At 43.8% G+C, this 18,740-nt stretch overlaps 5 non-coding genes across 5 annotated transcripts; all 5 read left to right on the forward strand.

Annotated features, from left to right (window-relative positions):
* The first annotated feature begins 674 nt into the window (after positions 1-674).
* On the forward strand, positions 675-781 carry LOC139402225 (U6 spliceosomal RNA). The gene has a single exon (XR_011633244.1). It is a non-coding gene; the product is annotated as a U6 spliceosomal RNA (small nuclear RNA).
* A 3,016-nt stretch (positions 782-3,797) lies between these two features.
* Positions 3,798-3,904, forward strand: LOC139402224 (U6 spliceosomal RNA). The gene has a single exon (XR_011633243.1). It is a non-coding gene; the product is annotated as a U6 spliceosomal RNA (small nuclear RNA).
* A 2,971-nt stretch (positions 3,905-6,875) lies between these two features.
* LOC139402227 (U6 spliceosomal RNA) lies at positions 6,876-6,982 on the forward strand. Its single transcript, XR_011633245.1, has one exon. It is a non-coding gene; the product is annotated as a U6 spliceosomal RNA (small nuclear RNA).
* Positions 6,983-10,668: 3,686 nt separating this feature from the next.
* LOC139402229 (U6 spliceosomal RNA) lies at positions 10,669-10,775 on the forward strand. Its single transcript, XR_011633247.1, has one exon. It is a non-coding gene; the product is annotated as a U6 spliceosomal RNA (small nuclear RNA).
* Positions 10,776-13,876: 3,101 nt separating this feature from the next.
* LOC139402230 (U6 spliceosomal RNA) lies at positions 13,877-13,983 on the forward strand. Its single transcript, XR_011633248.1, has one exon. It is a non-coding gene; the product is annotated as a U6 spliceosomal RNA (small nuclear RNA).
* Positions 13,984-18,740: the final 4,757 nt, after the last annotated feature.

Consider the following 18,740-nt stretch of genomic DNA (forward strand, 5'->3'; position numbering starts at 1 on the left):
GAGAGCGGGGGAAGGGTGGGGAACAGAGAGCGGGGGAAGGGTGGCGAACATAGAGCGGGGGAAGGGTGGGGAACAAAGACCAGGGGAAGAGCAACTACAACAGCAGGGGGAGGAGTCCAAAAGCTTATTACACTACATTTTAGTCTAGAATCATTCCTTATAATAATCAATTAAATGTCTCTACATCTATAACTAAAGTCAAAATGTCACAAAACAGCAGTTTTTACAATTGATCACTGATCACTTTCTTTCTTACCAATTATCACATTTTCACGCAAGGTACACGATTTTAAAAGCCCCACATTTCCTGCTACGTCTATGCATGAGGACCTTTAGTGAATGCAGCCCCAGAGCGTGTCGGGTTTCAGTGAGTGGGTGGGGTTTTGTGCGAGGGCTTTTGTTACGTCATTATGTTCTACCCTATCAACGTCCTAGACGGGACAGTGTACTCGCATATCACCCAGCATACGTTGCAACTCTGAGGCAGAGGCTAGAACATTACAACACACAAGGTAGCCATTATTATCCCTACCAGTTTCATGTCTATACAATATCCTGTGGGAACCTTCTATGGGTGGTTTTTGAGCCTCTGAAGGTCTGTTTGACCCCAACCATGATCCGAAACGTCAGGGGGGTTGTGCTCTATATATGAGGGCCTCTCCTATGTCTGTATTGTGCTCGCTTCGGCAGCACATATACTAAATTTGGAACGATACAGAGAAGATTAGCATGGCCCCTGCGCAAGGATGACACGCAAATTCGTGAAGCGTTCCTTATTTTGACCCCTTTTACCCCTATACATCCATCTTCCTCCTAGTATTACCCATAAGAAAATGTTTTAAATCCCATTGGAAATGGTGCCATAATGGCAGTGACTTCATGTTAATGTTGTTCCAATACCTCCATCTGGTGGCCACATAGTGATATCACCAATGGATGCAATAGCGCTAACAGTGATAATTTCCCAAGATGGCGTAGCAGTGAAGACGTGTTTTGTTCGTGTCTCGTGTACTTTTGTATTTTTCGTATTTTTTGTATATATATTTAAATTTAATTTTCGATCTCTTTTTGATTTTTAATTCGATTATACCTTCCGGTAACCTGCCTCACCCAATGTGATACGGTATCGCTATTATTTTTAATTTTAGAACACATTCAAGAACCTCCAGAAGCTAACCAGATTTGTGTCAAATCGGAGGGCATGTTGTCCGGTCCTCTGGCAGTCTCTATGGGGGTGCCACAGGGTTCAATTCTCGGGCCGACTCTTTTCTCTGTATATATCAATGATGTTGCTCTTGCTGCGGGCGATTCCCTAATCCACCTCTACGCAAACGACACCATTCTGTATACTTCTGGCCCTTCCTTGGACACTGTGCTATCTAACCTCCAAACGAGCTTCAATGCCATACAACACTCCTTCCGTGGCCTCCAACTGCTCTTAAACGCTAGTAAAACCAAATGCATGCTTTTCAACCGTTCGCTGCCTGCACCCGCACGCCCGACTAGCATCACCACCCTGGATGGTTCCGACCTAGAATATGTGGACATCTATAAGTACCTAGGTGTCTGGCTAGACTGTAAACTCTCCTTCCAGACTCATATCAAACATCTCTAATCTAAAATCAAATCTAGAGTCGGCTTTCTATTCCGCAACAAAGCCTCCTTCACTCACGCCGCCAAACTTACCCTAGTAAAACTGACTATCCTACCGATCCTTGACTTCGGCGATGTCATCTACAAAATAGCTTCCAATACTCTACTCAGCAAACTGGATGCAGTTTATCACAGTGCCATCCGTTTTGTTACTAAAGCACCTTATACCACCCACCACTGCGACTTGTATGCTCTAGTCGGCTGGCCCTCGCTACATATTAGTCGCCAGACCCACTGGCTCCAGGTCATCTACAAGTCCACGCTAGGTAAAGCTCCGCCTTATCTCAGTTCACTGGTCACGATGGCAACACCCACCCGTAGCACGCGCTCCAGCAGGTGTATCGCACTGATCATCCCTAAAGCCAACACCTCATTTGGCCGCCTTTCCTTCCAGTTCTCTGCTGCCTGTGACTGGAACGAATTGCAAAAATCGCTGAAGTTGGAGACTTTTATCTCCCTCACCAACTTTAAACATCTGCTATCTGAGCAGCTAACCGATCGCTGCAGCTGTACATAGTCCATTGGTAAATAGCCCACCCAATTTACCTACATCATCCCAATACTGTTTTTATTTATTTACTTTTCTGCTCTTTTGCACACCAGTATCTCTACCTGCACATGACAATCTAGATCATTTATCACTCCAGTGTTAATTAGCAAAATTGTAATTATTCGCCTACCTCCTCATGCCTTTTGCACACAATGTATATAGACTCTTTTTTTCTACTGTGTTATTGACTTGTTTATTGGTTTACTCTGTGTAACTCTGTGTTGTTGTCTGTTCACACTGCTATGCTTTATCTTGGCCAGGTCGCAGTTGTAAATGAGAACTTGTTCTCAACTAGCCTCCCTGGTTAAATAAAGGTGAAATAAAAAATAAAATAAACAGTCAGCCAATCCAATGACATCCCCCTTCTCTCTCTTTCTCTGTCACACTTTCTCTCCCTCTTTATCTCTTTCTCCTCTCCCTTTTCTCTCATCATTCTCCCCCTTTTTCTCACCCACTCCCCTTTTTCTTTCCCTCCCTTTGTCTCTCACTCTCCCTTTCTTTCTCTTTTTGTCTCCCCATTTTGTCTCCCTCCTCTTTTCTCATTCTCCCTCTCCCCCTTCTGTCTCTTTCTCCCCCCACCACCAGTTTTAAAAACTCTTATTGAACCACACTGGCAATGTGTCAACATGAACGTTGAAACAGTCACCTTCCAACCACAGCCAGGCCACATATGAATCTCTAGTTCTCTGTCGTTCTCTTTATCATTTCCTTGTTTCTCTAGTTCTCTCTCCTCTCTCTGTCTCTACTACTCTTCTGTGTTGCTCTATTCTCTCTCCTCTCTCTGTCTCTACTACTCTTCTGTGTTGCTCTATTCTCTCTCCTCTCTCTGTCTCTACTACTCTTCTGTGTTGCTCTATTCTGCTTCTCTCGCTACTAAATGGGGAGTTGGTTTTAAGTATCTTTGGCCGGGCCATGTTGCAGAGAGCGGGGGAAGGGTGGGGAACAGAGAGCGGGGGAAGGGTGGCGAACATAGAGCGGGGGAAGGGTGGGGAACAAAGACCAGGGGAAGAGCAACTACAACAGCAGGGGGAGGAGTCCAAAAGCTTATTACACTACATTTTAGTCTAGAATCATTCCTTATAATAATCAATTAAATGTCTCTACATCTATAACTAAAGTCAAAATGTCACAAAACAGCAGTTTTTACAATTGATCACTGATCACTTTCTTTCTTACCAATTATCACATTTTCACGCAAGGTACACGATTTTAAAAGCCCCACATTTCCTGCTACGTCTATGCATGAGGACCTTTAGTGAATGCAGCCCCAGAGCGTGTCGGGTTTCAGTGAGTGGGTGGGGTTTTGTGCGAGGGCTTTTGTTACGTCATTATGTTCTACCCTATCAACGTCCTAGACGGGACAGTGTACTCGCATATCACCCAGCATACGTTGCAACTCTGAGGCAGAGGCTAGAACATTACAACACACAAGGTAGCCATTATTATCCCTACCAGTTTCATGTCTATACAATATCCTGTGGGAACCTTCTATGGGTGGTTTTTGAGCCTCTGAAGGTCTGTTTGACCCCAACCATGATCCGAAACGTCAGGGGGGTTGTGCTCTATATATGAGGGCCTCTCCTATGTCTGTATTGTGCTCGCTTCGGCAGCACATATACTAAAATTGGAACGATACAGAGAAGATTAGCATGGCCCCTGCGCAAGGATGACACGCAAATTCGTGAAGCGTTCCTTATTTTTACCCCTTTTACCCCTATACATCCATCTTCCTCCTAGTATTACCCATAAGAAAATGTTTTAAATCCCATTGGAAATGGTGCCATAATGGCAGTGACTTCATGTTAATGTTGTTCCAATACCTCCATCTGGTGGCCACATAGTGATATCACCAATGGATGCAATAGCGCTAACAGTGATAATTTCCCAAGATGGCGTAGCAGTGAAGACGTGTTTTGTTCGTGTCTCGTGTACTTTTGTATTTTTCGTATTTTTTGTATATATATTTAAATTTTATTTTCGATCTCTTTTTGATTTTTAATTCGATTATACCTTCCGGTAACCTGCCTCACCCAATGTGATACGGTATCGCTATTATTTTTAATTTTAGAACACATTCAAGAACCTCCAGAAGCTAACCAGATTTGTGTCAAATCGGAGGGCATGTTGTCCGGTCCTCTGGCAGTCTCTATGGGGGTGCCACAGGGTTCAATTCTCGGGCCGACTCTTTTCTCTGTATATATCAATGATGTTGCTCTTGCTGCGGGCGATTCCCTAATCCACCTCTACGCAGACGACACCATTCTGTATACTTCTGGCCCTTCCTTGGACACTGTGCTATCTAACCTCCAAACGAGCTTCAATGCCATACAACACTCCTTCCGTGGCCTCCAACTGCTCTTAAACGCTAGTAAAACCAAATGCATGCTTTTCAACCGTTCGCTGCCTGCACCCGCACGCCCGACTAGCATCACCACCCTGGATGGTTCCGACCTAGAATATGTGGACATCTATAAGTACCTAGGTGTCTGGCTAGACTGTAAACTCTCCTTCCAGACTCATATCAAACATCTCTAATCTAAAATCAAATCTAGAGTCGGCTTTCTATTCCGCAACAAAGCCTCCTTCACTCACGCCGCCAAACTTACCCTAGTAAAACTGACTATCCTACCGATCCTTGACTTCGGCGATGTCATCTACAAAATAGCTTCCAATACTCTACTCAGCAAACTGGATGCAGTTTATCACAGTGCCATCCGTTTTGTTACTAAAGCACCTTATACCACCCACCACTGCGACTTGTATGCTCTAGTCGGCTGGCCCTCGCTACATATTAGTCGCCAGACCCACTGGCTCCAGGTCATCTACAAGTCCATGCTAGGTAAAGCTCCGCCTTATCTCAGTTCACTGGTCACGATGGCAACACCCACCCGTAGCACGCGCTTCAGCAGGTGTATCGCACTGATCATCCCTAAAGCCAACACCTCATTTGGCCGCCTTTCCTTCCAGTTCTCTGCTGCCTGTGACTGGAACGAATTGCAAAAATCGCTGAAGTTGGAGACTTTTATCTCCCTCACCAACTTTAAACATCTGCTATCTGAGCAGCTAACCGATCGCTGCAGCTGTACATAGTCTATTGGTAAATAGCCCACCCAATTTACCTACATCATCCCAATACTGTTTTTATTTATTTACTTTTCTGCTCTTTTGCACACCAGTATCTCTACCTGCACATGACCATCTAGATCATTTATCACTCCAGTGTTAATTAGCAAAATTGTAATTATTCGCCTACCTCCTCATGCCTTTTGCACACAATGTATATAGACTCTTTTTTTCTACTGTGTTATTGACTTGTTTATTGGTTTACTCTGTGTAACTCTGTGTTGTTGTCTGTTCACACTGCTATGCTTTATCTTGGCCAGGTCGCAGTTGTAAATGAGAACTTGTTCTCAACTAGCCTCCCTGGTTAAATAAAGGTGAAATAAAAAATAAAATAAACAGTCAGCCAATCAAATGACATCCCCCTTCTCTCTCTTTCTCTGTCACACTTTCTCTCCCTCTTTATCTCTTTCTCCTCTCCCTTTTCTCTCATCATTCTCCCCCTTTTTCTCACCCACTCCCCTTTTTCTTTCCCTCCCTTTGTCTCTCACTCTCCCTTTCTTTCTCTTTTTGTCTCCCCATTTTCTCTCCCTCCTCTTTTCTCATTCTCCCTCTCCCCCTTCTGTCTCTTTCTCCCCCCACCACCAGTTTTAAAAACTCTTATTGAACCACACTGGCAATGTGTCAACATGAACGTTGAAACAGTCACCTTCCAACCACAGCCAGGCCACATATGAATCTCTAGTTCTCTGTCGTTCTCTTTATCATTTCCTTGTTTCTCTAGTTCTCTCTCCTCTCTCTGTCTCTACTACTCTTCTGTGTTGCTCTATTCTCTCTCCTCTCTCTGTCTCTACTACTCTTCTGTGTTGCTCTATTCTGCTTCTCTCGCTACTAAATGGGGAGTTGGTTTTAAGTATCTTTGGCCGGGCCATGTTGCAGAGAGCGGGGGAAGGGTGGGGAACAGAGAGCGGGGGAAGGGTGGCGAACATAGAGCGGGGGAAGGGTGGGGAACAAAGACCAGGGGAAGAGCAACTACAACAGCAGGGGGAGGAGTCCAAAAGCTTATTACACTAAATTTTAGTCTAGAATCATTCCTTATAATAATCAATTAAATGTCTCTACATCTATAACTAAAGTCAAAATGTCACAAAACAGCAGTTTTTACAATTGATCACTGATCACTTTCTTTCTTACCAATTATCACATTTTCACGCAAGGTACACGATTTTAAAAGCCCCACATTTCCTGCTACGTCTATGCATGAGGACCTTTAGTGAATGCAGCCCCAGAGCGTGTCGGGTTTCAGTGAGTGGGTGGGGTTTTGTGCGAGGGCTTTTGTTACGTCATTATGTTCTACCCTATCAACGTCCTAGACGGGACAGTGTACTCGCATATCACCCAGCATACGTTGCAACTCTGAGGCAGAGGCTAGAACATTACAACACACAAGGTAGCCATTATTATCCCTACCAGTTTCATGTCTATACAATATCCTGTGGGAACCTTCTATGGGTTGTTTTTGAGCCTCTGAAGGTCTGTTTGACCCCAACCATGATCCGAAACGTCAGGGGGGTTGTGCTCTATATATGAGGGCCTCTCCTATGTCTGTATTGTGCTCGCTTCGGCAGCACATATACTAAAATTGGAACGATACAGAGAAGATTAGCATGGCCCCTGCGCAAGGATGACACGCAAATTCGTGAAGCGTTCCTTATTTTTACCCCTATATATAAGGGGGGACATCCATCTTCCTCCTAGTATTACCCATAAAAAAAATTGTTTAAATCCCATTGGAAATGGTGCCATAATGGCAGTGACTTCATGTTAATGTTGTTCCAATACCTCCATCTGGTGGCCACATAGTGATATCACCAATGGATGCAATAGCGCTAACAGTGATAATTTCCCAAGATGGCGTAGCAGTGAAGACGTGTTTTGTTCGTGTCTCGTGTACTTTTGTATTTTTCGTATTTTTTGTATATATATTTAAATTTTATTTTCGATCTCTTTTTGATTTTTAATTCGATTATACCTTCCGGTAACCTGCCTCACCCAATGTGATACGGTATCGCTATTATTTTTAATTTTAGAACACATTCAAGAACCTCCAGAAGCTAACCAGATTTGTGTCAAATCGGAGGGCATGTTGTCCGGTCCTCTGGCAGTCTCTATGGGGGTGCCACAGGGTTCAATTCTCGGGCCGACTCTTTTCTCTGTATATATCAATGATGTTGCTCTTGCTGCGGGCGATTCCCTAATCCACCTCTACGCAGACGACACCATTCTGTATACTTCTGGCCCTTCCTTGGACACTGTGCTATCTAACCTCCAAACGAGCTTCAATGCCATACAACACTCCTTCCGTGGCCTCCAACTGCTCTTAAACGCTAGTAAAACCAAATGCATGCTTTTCAACCGTTCGCTGCCTGCACCCGCACGCCCGACTAGCATCACCACCCTGGATGGTTCCGACCTAGAATATGTGGACATCTATAAGTACCTAGGTGTCTGGCTAGACTGTAAACTCTCCTTCCAGACTCATATCAAACATCTCTAATCTAAAATCAAATCTAGAGTCGGCTTTCTATTCCGCAACAAAGCCTCCTTCACTCACGCCGCCAAACTTACCCTAGTAAAACTGACTATCCTACCGATCCTTGACTTCGGCGATGTCATCTACAAAATAGCTTCCAATACTCTACTCAGCAAACTGGATGCAGTTTATCACAGTGCCATCCGTTTTGTTACTAAAGCACCTTATACCACCCACCACTGCGACTTGTATGCTCTAGACGGGACAGTGTACTCGCATATCACCCAGCATACGTTGCAACTCTGAGGCAGAGGCTAGAACATTACAACACACAAGGTAGCCATTATTATCCCTACCAGTTTCATGTCTATACAATATCCTGTGGGAACCTTCTATGGGTGGTTTTTGAGCCTCTGAAGGTCTGTTTGACCCCAACCCAACTGCTCTTAAACGCTAGTAAAACCAAATGCATGCTTTTCAACCGTTCGCTGCCTGCACCCGCACGCCCGACTAGCATCACCACCCTGGATGGTTCCGACCTAGAATATGTGGACATCTATAAGTACCTAGGTGTCTGGCTAGACTGTAAACTCTCCTTCCAGACTCATATCAAACATCTCTAATCTAAAATCAAATCTAGAGTCGGCTTTCTATTCCGCAACAAAGCCTCCTTCACTCACGCCGCCAAACTTACCCTAGTAAAACTGACTATCCTACCGATCCTTGACTTCGGCGATGTCATCTACAAAATAGCTTCCAATACTCTACTCAGCAAACTGGATGCAGTTTATCACAGTGCCATCCGTTTTGTTACTAAAGCACCTTATACCACCCACCACTGCGACTTGTATGCTCTAGTCGGCTGGCCCTCGCTACATATTAGTCGCCAGACCCACTGGCTCCAGGTCATCTACAAGTCCATGCTAGGTAAAGCTCCGCCTTATCTCAGTTCACTGGTCACGATGGCAACACCCACCCGTAGCACGCGCTCCAGCAGGTGTATCGCACTGATCATCCCTAAAGCCAACACCTCATTTGGCCGCCTTTCCTTCCAGTTCTCTGCTGCCTGTGACTGGAACGAATTGCAAAAATCGCTGAAGTTGGAGACTTTTATCTCCCTCACCAACTTTAAACATCTGCTATCTGAGCAGCTAACCGATCGCTGCAGCTGTACATGGTCCATTGGTAAATAGCCCACCCAATTTACCTACATCATCCCAATACTGTTTTTATTTATTTACTTTTCTGCTCTTTTGCACACCAGTATCTCTACCTGCACATGACCATCTAGATCATTTATCACTCCAGTGTTAATTAGCAAAATTGTAATTATTCGCCTACCTCCTCATGCCTTTTGCACACAATGTATATAGACTCTTTTTTTCTACTGTGTTATTGACTTGTTTATTGGTTTACTCTGTGTAACTCTGTGTTGTTGTCTGTTCACACTGCTATGCTTTATCTTGGCCAGGTCGCAGTTGTAAATGAGAACTTGTTCTCAACTGGCCTCCCTGGTTAAATAAAGGTGAAATAAAAAATAAAATAAACAGTCAGCCAATCCAATGACATCCCCCTTCTCTCTCTTTCTCTGTCACACTTTCTCTCCCTCTTTATCTCTTTCTCCTCTCCCTTTTCTCTCATCATTCTCCCCCTTCTTCTCACCCACTCCCCTTTTTCTTTCCCTCCCTTTGTCTCTCACTCTCCCTTTCTTTCTCTTTTTGTCTCCCCATTTTGTCTCCCTCCTCTTTTCTCATTCTCCCTCTCCCCCTTCTGTCTCTTTCTCCCCCCACCACCAGTTTTAAAAACTCTTATTGAACCACACTGGCAATGTGTCAACATGAACGTTGAAACAGTCACCTTCCAACCACAGCCAGGCCACATATGAATCTCTAGTTCTCTGACGTTCTCTTTATCATTTCCTTGTTTCTCTCGTTCTCTCTCCTCTCTCTGTCTCTACTACTTTTCTGTGTTGCTCTATTCTCTCTCCTCTCTCTGTCTCTACTACTCTTCTGTGTTGCTCTATTCTGCTTCTCTCGCTACTAAATGGGGAGTTAGTTATGAGTATCTTTGGCCGGGCCATGTTGCAGAGAGCGGGGGAAGGGTGGGGAACAGAGAGCGGGGGAAGGGTGGGGAACAGAGAGCGGGGGAAGGGTGGGGAACAGAGAGCGGGGGAAGGGTGGGGAACAGAGAGTGGGGGAAGGGTGGGGAACAGAGAGTGGGGGAAGGGTGGGGAACAGAGAGTGGGGGAAGGGTGGGGAACACTACAACAGCAGGGGGAGGAGTCCAAAAGCGTATTACACTACATTTTAGTCTAGAATCATTCCTTATAATAATCAATTAAATGTCTCTACATCTATAACTAAAGTCAAAATGTCACAAAACAGCAGTTTTTACAGTTGATCACTAATCACTTTCTTTCTTACCAAATAGCACATTTTCACGTAAGGTACACAATTTTAAAAGCCCCATGTTAGGGTATTTTTGGCGTTGGCTTCACAACATTTCCTGCTACGTCTATGCATGAGGACCTTTGGTGAATGCAGCCCCAGAGGGTGTCGGGTTTCAGTGAGTGGGTGGGGTTTCGTGCGAGGGCTTTTGTTACGTCATTATGTTCTACCCTATCAACGTCCTAGACGGGACAGTGTACTCGCATATCACCCAGCATACGTTGCAACTCTGAGGCAGAGGCTAGAACATTACAACACACAAGGTAGCCATTATTATCCCTACCAGTTTCATGTCTATACAATATCCTGTGGGAACCTTCTATGGGTGGTTTTTGAGCCTCTGAAGGTCTGTTTGACCCCAACCATGATCCGAAACGTCAGGGGGGTTGTGCTCTATATATGAGGGCCTCTCCTATGTCTGTATTGTGCTCGCTTCGGCAGCACATATACTAAAATTGGAACGATACAGAGAAGATTAGCATGGCCCCTGCGCAAGGATGACACGCAAATTCGTGAAGCGTTCCTTATTTTGACCCCTTTTACCCCTATATATAAGGGGGGACATCCATCTTCCTCCTAGTATTACCCATAAGAAAATGTTTTAAATCCCATTGGAAATGGTGCCATAATGGCAGTGACTTCATGTTAATGTTGTTCCAATACCTCCATCTGGTGGCCACATAGTGATATCACCAATGGATGCAATAGCGCTAACAGTGATAATTTCCCAAGATGGCGTAGCAGTGAAGACGTGTTTTGTTCGTGTCTCGTGTATTTTTGTATTTTTCGTATTTTTTGTATATATATTTAAATTTTATTTTCGATCTCTTTTTGATTTTTAATTCGATTATACCTTCCGGTAACCTGCCTCACCCAATGTGATACGGTATCGCTATTATTTTTAATTTTAGAACACATTCAAGAACCTCCAGAAGCTAACCAGATTTGTGTCAAATCGGAGGGCATGTTGTCCGGTCCTCTGGCAGTCTCTATGGGGGTGCCACAGGGTTCAATTCTCGGGCCGACTCTTTTCTCTGTATATATCAATGATGTTGCTCTTGCTGCGGGCGATTCCCTAATCCACCTCTACGCAGACGACACCATTCTGTATACTTCTGGCCCTTCCTTGGACACTGTGCTATCTAACCTCCAAACGAGCTTCAATGCCATACAACACTCCTTCCGTGGCCTCCAACTGCTCTTAAACGCTAGTAAAACCAAATGCATGCTTTTCAACCGTTCGCTGCCTGCACCCGCACGCCCGACTAGCATCACCACCCTGGATGGTTCCGACCTAGAATATGTGGACATCTATAAGTACCTAGGTGTCTGGCTAGACTGTAAACTCTCCTTCCAGACTCATATCAAACATCTCTAATCTAAAATCAAATCTAGAGTCGGCTTTCTATTCCGCAACAAAGCCTCCTTCACTCACGCCGCCAAACTTACCCTAGTAAAACTGACTATCCTACCGATCCTTGACTTCGGCGATGTCATCTACAAAATAGCTTCCAATACTCTACTCAGCAAACTGGATGCAGTTTATCACAGTGCCATCCGTTTTGTTACTAAAGCACCTTATACCACCCACCACTGCGACTTGTATGCTCTAGTCGGCTGGCCCTCGCTACATATTAGTCGCCAGACCCACTGGCTCCAGGTCATCTACAAGTCCATGCTAGGTAAAGCTCCGCCTTATCTCAGTTCACTGGTCACGATGGCAACACCCACCCGTAGCACGCGCTCCAGCAGGTGTATCGCACTGATCATCCCTAAAGCCAACACCTCATTTGGCCGCCTTTCCTTCCAGTTCTCTGCTGCCTGTGACTGGAACGAATTGCAAAAATCGCTGAAGTTGGAGACTTTTATCTCCCTCACCAACTTTAAACATCTGCTATCTGAGCAGCTAACCGATCGCTGCAGCTGTACATAGTCCATTGGTAAATAGCCCACCCAATTTACCTACATCATCCCAATACTGTTTTTATTTATTTACTTTTCTGCTCTTTTGCACACCAGTATCTCTACCTGCACATGACCATCTAGATAATTTATCACTCCAGTGTTAATCTGCAAAATTGTAATTATTCACCTACCTCCTCATGCCTTTTGCACACAATGTATATAGACTATTTTTTATTTTTTATACTGTGTTATTGACTTGTTTATTGGTTTACTCTGTGTAACTCTGTGTTGTTGTCTGTTCACACTGCTATGCTTTATCTTGGCCAGGTCGCAGTTGTAAATGAGAACTTGTTCTCAACTGGCCTCCCTGGTTAAATAAAGGTGAAATAAAAAATAAAATAAACAGTCAGCCAATCCAATGACATCCCCCTTCTCTCTCTTTCTCTGTCACACTTTCTCTCCCTCTTTATCTCTTTCTCCTCTCCCTTTTCTCTCATCATTCTCCCCCTTCTTCTCACCCACTCCCCTTTTTCTTTCCCTCCCTTTGTCTCTCACTCTCCCTTTCTTTCTCTTTTTGTCTCCCCATTTTGTCTCCCTCCTCTTTTCTCATTCTCCCTCTCCCCCTTCTGTCTCTTTCTCCCCCCACCACCAGTTTTAAAAACTCTTATTGAACCACACTGGCAATGTGTCAACATGAACGTTGAAACAGTCACCTTCCAACCACAGCCAGGCCACATATGAATCTCTAGTTCTCTGACGTTCTCTTTATCATTTCCTTGTTTCTCTCGTTCTCTCTCCTCTCTCTGTCTCTACTACTTTTCTGTGTTGCTCTATTCTCTCTCCTCTCTCTGTCTCTACTACTCTTCTGTGTTGCTCTATTCTGCTTCTCTCGCTACTAAATGGGGAGTTAGTTATGAGTATCTTTGGCCGGGCCATGTTGCAGAGAGCGGGGGAAGGGTGGGGAACAGAGAGCGGGGGAAGGGTGGGGAACAGAGAGCGGGGGAAGGGTGGGGAACAGAGAGCGGGGGAAGGGTGGGGAACAGAGAGTGGGGGAAGGGTGGGGAACAGAGAGTGGGGGAAGGGTGGGGAACAGAGAGTGGGGGAAGGGTGGGGAACACTACAACAGCAGGGGGAGGAGTCCAAAAGCGTATTACACTACATTTTAGTCTAGAATCATTCCTTATAATAATCAATTAAATGTCTCTACATCTATAACTAAAGTCAAAATGTCACAAAACAGCAGTTTTTACAGTTGATCACTAATCACTTTCTTTCTTACCAAATAGCACATTTTCACGTAAGGTACACAATTTTAAAAGCCCCATGTTAGGGTATTTTTGGCGTTGGCTTCACAACATTTCCTGCTACGTCTATGCATGAGGACCTTTGGTGAATGCAGCCCCAGAGGGTGTCGGGTTTCAGTGAGTGGGTGGGGTTTCGTGCGAGGGCTTTTGTTACGTCATTATGTTCTACCCTATCAACGTCCTAGACGGGACAGTGTACTCGCATATCACCCAGCATACGTTGCAACTCTGAGACAGAGGCTAGAACATTACAACACACAAGGTAGCCATTATTATCCCTACCAGTTTCATGTCTATACAATATCCTGTGGGAACCTTCTATGGGTGGTTTTTGAGCCTCTGAAGGTCTGTTTGACCCCAACCATGATCCGAAACGTCAGGGGGGTTGTGCTCTATATATGAGGGCCTCTCCTATGTCTGTATTGTGCTCGCTTCGGCAGCACATATACTAAAATTGGAACGATACAGAGAAGATTAGCATGGCCCCTGCGCAAGGATGACACGCAAATTCGTGAAGCGTTCCTTATTTTGACCCCTTTTACCCCTATATATAAGGGGGGACATCCATCTTCCTCCTAGTATTACCCATAAGAAAATGTTTTAAATCCCATTGGAAATGGTGCCATAATGGCAGTGACTTCATGTTAATGTTGTTCCAATACCTCCATCTGGTGGCCACATAGCGCTATTACATCCATTGGTGTTATCTACTGGTGACCAGACCCATCACAACACAGCTCTACTGGACCAGACCCATCACAACACAGCTCTACTGGACCAGACCCATCACAACACAGCTCTACTGGACCAGACCCATCACAACACAGCTCTACTGGACCAGACCCATCACAACACAGCTCTACTGGACCCGGCCCATCACAACACAGCTCTACTGGACCAGACCCATCACAACACAGCCCTACTGGACCAGACCCATCACAACACAGCACAGACCACCACTCTAGGATCAGGCAGAACTCTGTCCTTCAGAGAAGTACACCACATGATGCAGTCCACACCATACATCATTCAGATCATCAGCCTATATATGCTGAGGTAACCTCTGGCAAAAGACACCTAGAACAATCAGAGAAGAGAGGTGTGCCAACTACTGCATCTAATATGCAGACTACTGGGCTAGACAGACCCTTTAAATCACACACAGGGTTGCAGATTGCATTGCACACAAAAATAAGTACAAATCTTATTCCATTCTTATTCATTTGTTTACAACTATTCTATATTTTATTGGCACTGGTATTATAATAATAATTATATGTAATGGTATATATATATATATTACTATTTTGGATTTATTTTCAATGTACTTTACTCAAACCAGTGAATATCACTTATTATAAATGAGATCATTAACTATCAGCTCTTGGAATATCCAGGGCCTATTCTCTTCACATTTTGGTTCTAAAACAACAAATCCAGAATGGATTAAAAACATCAATGGGACAGGAGGACATCATAATCCTACTGGAAACACGGTGTTGTGGAGACATAGATACTCAGTGTCCCTCAGGCTATAGAGAAAGTTTACTACCATCAATCAAACATAGACATGTTAAACGGGGCCGGGTGGAATCATCATTCGGCTTAAGCAGCACTGAATGAAATGAAAAAAAAGGTACCATACACATTTGGCTCAAACTTAACAAAGGTACAATCTCTTGTGACAATGATGTGTACATATGTGCAGCTTCTGCTCCTCCTTCAGTTTCACCATATGATGATGACCAGTTTTTTGACAATCTCCAGGCAGAAATCATTACATTTCAGGCAGAAGTGAGATTTCAATGCGAGGACAGGTTCTGAGCCTGACTACACTGATGTGGGAGGTAACCACCACATAGTTGGACACCCCTCCTTGTACAGTAGCCCTCTTATAAATAGAAACAGTCCTGACCAAATACTGAACAAAAATGGGAAGGAGTTAGTGCATCTGTCGAGCCTTAGGCCTGTACATGCTTAATGGTAGAATCAGAGGGGACTCTCGGAGCTACGCTATGAATACTTTGAAACTGCATCTGTCGAGCCTTAGGCCTGTACATGCTTAATGGTAGAATCAGAGGGGACTCTCGGAGCTACGCTATGAATACTTTGAAACTGCATCTGTCGAGCCTTAGGCCTGTACATGCTTAATGGTAGAATCAGAGGGGACTCTCGGAGCTACGCTATGAATACTTTGAAACTGCATCTGTCGAGCCTTAGGCCTGTACATGCTTAATGGTAGAATCAGAGGGGACTCTCGGAGCTACGCTATGAATACTTTGAAACTCTGAAGCCGTAGAAACATACACTGAAACGCAAGAAATTGAATTATACCAACAAGACACTCGACGAAATTGAAAACGCAGTTGAACGAAATCAGTTCTGAACCACAAACAATTTAAGCTCGACAAAGCCACAAGAATTACAAGATGAAGGAATTTGGAAAACGTATTTTGATAATCTTTACAAAAAGACAACAGAACCAATTAGAAATTCAAGAAAAATTGAACATCCTTGAATCAGTCATTAAAAACAACCAAAATCCATTAAAAATGACCCAATAACCCAACAAGAACTAAATGAAAAGCTCAAATCTATAAAATCAAAGGCTGCTTGTGGTCTAGATAAGATCAGAAATGAAATGCTGAAAAACAGCACACCTGAGTTACAAAATGCTGTGCTTAAAATGTTCAGTATGGTATTAACTTTTCCCCTGTCCACAAGAGTGGAGACAAATCAGACCCCAATAATTACAGGGGAATTTGCAAAAACAACAACTTGGGAAAGGTTGTGTATAGCATTTTGAATTGAATACTTTCTTCAAGAAAAAAAATGTAATTCAGTAAATGTCACATTGGATTTCTCCCCCACCATCGCACTACTGACCATATTTACACCTTACACAGACTAATTAATAAACATGTCCACCTGTAATGAGTATGATGGGAGACTAAGTGCTGGTTTCAAGCGCAGGGCGCAGCAGGTGTAAAGGACCACAGGAGGAGGCAGGTAGCATGGTCCCATGGACAGGCAGAAGGTCATACACTGGAGGAGGCAGGTAGCATGGTCCAGGGACAGGCAGAAGGTCATACACAGGAGGAGGCAGGTAGCACGGTCCAGGGACAGGCAGAAGGTCATACACAGGGAATCCAAAAAGGTAACAGTACAGGCAGGGAAAAGGCTAGTAACGTTGTCTGGGAGATCAGGAAAGAGGTGGATGACAAGAAATCTGACAGGTAACAGTACAGGCAGAGAATAGACAAAACAACGTTGTTATGTCACACCCTGGTCTTAGTATTCTGTGTTCTCTTTATTATTTTGGTTAGGCCAGGGTGTGACATGGGTGATTTATGTGGTTTGTTTTGTCTTGGGGTTTTTGTAGTTTATGGGATTGTGTTTAGTATAGTAGTCTAGGAAAGTCTATGGTTGCCTAGAGTGGTTCTCAATCAGAGGCAGGTGTTTATCGTTGTCTCTGATTGGGAACCATATTTAGGCAGCCATATTCTTTGGGTATTTCGTGGGTGATTGTTCCTGTCTCTGTGCTTGTTGCACCAGATAGAGCTGGTTCGGTTTTTCACGTTTATTGTTTTTGTAAACTGTTTGTATTTTCATCTTTCATTAAAGATGTTTATGAATAACCACGCTGCATTTTGGTCCTCCTCTCTTTCACCAGAAGAAAAACGTAACATGTTAGTGAGGATGGCCAAAAACTATGATACACGGGAGGACTAATATGGAAATAAACAGAGATCCGAATAGAATGTGGACAACAACAAAAAAATAATACCTCACAATGAACTGAACTACATAGTGTGTGATTATGACATACAGGTGTGTGAACAGGTGATCAGAATTCAGGTGATTGGGATCTGGAGAGTGAGCTGCGTTCAGGGGATCCATGTGTTTGACGGTGTGAGTTGGAAGCAGACATTACACCACCAAAAAAAAAAAGAGGGCAAAATCTTTGCTTGCTTTATTGCCTTTAAAAAAAGCATTTGATTCTATTTGGCACGAAGGGCTATTCTACACAATTCTCTAAAGTGGGCTTGGTGGTAAGGTGTATGACTTAATAAAATGTATGTACACAGAAAACAAGTGTGCAATAAAAATCTAAAACAAAATAACATAATTATTTTCACAAAATCGAGGTGTGAGACAAGGCTGCAGTTTGAGTCCAAACCTTTCCAACATTTATATATCAATGAATTAGCAGACATGTTGGACCATTCTCCAGCCCCAGGACTCATACTGTTTAACACAGAGGTAAAATACCTGCTATATGCTGATGACTGCAGCCCCAGGACTCATACTGTTTAACACAGAGGTAAAATACCTGCTATACGCTGATGACTGCAGCCCCAGGACTCATACTGTTTAACACAGAGGTAAAATACCTGCTATATGCTGATGACTGCAGCCCCAGGACTCATACTGTTTAACACAGAGGTAAAATACCTGCTATACGCTGATGACTGCAGCCCCAGGACTCATACTGTTTAACACAGAGGTAAAATACCTGCTATATGCTGATGACTGCAGCCCCAGGACTCATACTGTTTAACACAGAGGTAAAATACCTGCTATATGCTGATGACTGCAGCCCCAGGACTCATACTGTTTAACACAGAGGTAAAATACCTGCTATACGCTGATGACTGCAGCCCCAGGACTCATACTGTTTAACACAGAGGTAAAATACCTGCTATATGCTGAGGATTTGGTTATTCTATCACAAACCAAAGAAGGTCTTCAACAGAACCTTAATGTGGCAGTGAATGCACTCAAAGAAAAAGCCTGCAGAGCATTGTATGCAATAAAAATGAAATTATTCTAAATCAACATCCCAATTAGAATTTGGACCCAAATATTTGACAGTGTAATCCTACCAATAGCTCTTTACAGAAGTGAGGTTTGGGGGCCACTCAATAAACTGGACTTTAAAATGTGGGACAAACATCCAATTGAAGCCCCACATGCAGAATTCTGTCAGAAAATCCAGAGAAATACATCAACTAATGCATGTAGGGCAGAACTGGTCCACTTTCCACTCGTAATGAAAACGCAGAAAAGACATGGACATAGAAACCGGCAGACATGAAAAGACATGGTGGTGGTAGTAGTAGTAGTAGTAGTAGTAGTAGTAGTAGTAGTAGTAGTAGTAGTAGTAGACATGAAAAGACATGGTAGTACTAGTAGTAGTAGTAGTAGTAGTAGACATGAACAGACATGGTAGTAGTAGTAGTAGTAGTAGTAGTAGTAGTAGTAGTAGTAGTAGTAGTAGTAGTAGT

This window comes from Oncorhynchus clarkii, unplaced genomic scaffold (assembly GCF_045791955.1).
Source record: "Oncorhynchus clarkii lewisi isolate Uvic-CL-2024 unplaced genomic scaffold, UVic_Ocla_1.0 unplaced_contig_11943_pilon_pilon, whole genome shotgun sequence".
NCBI classification, from domain to species: Eukaryota; Metazoa; Chordata; class Actinopteri; order Salmoniformes; family Salmonidae; genus Oncorhynchus; species Oncorhynchus clarkii.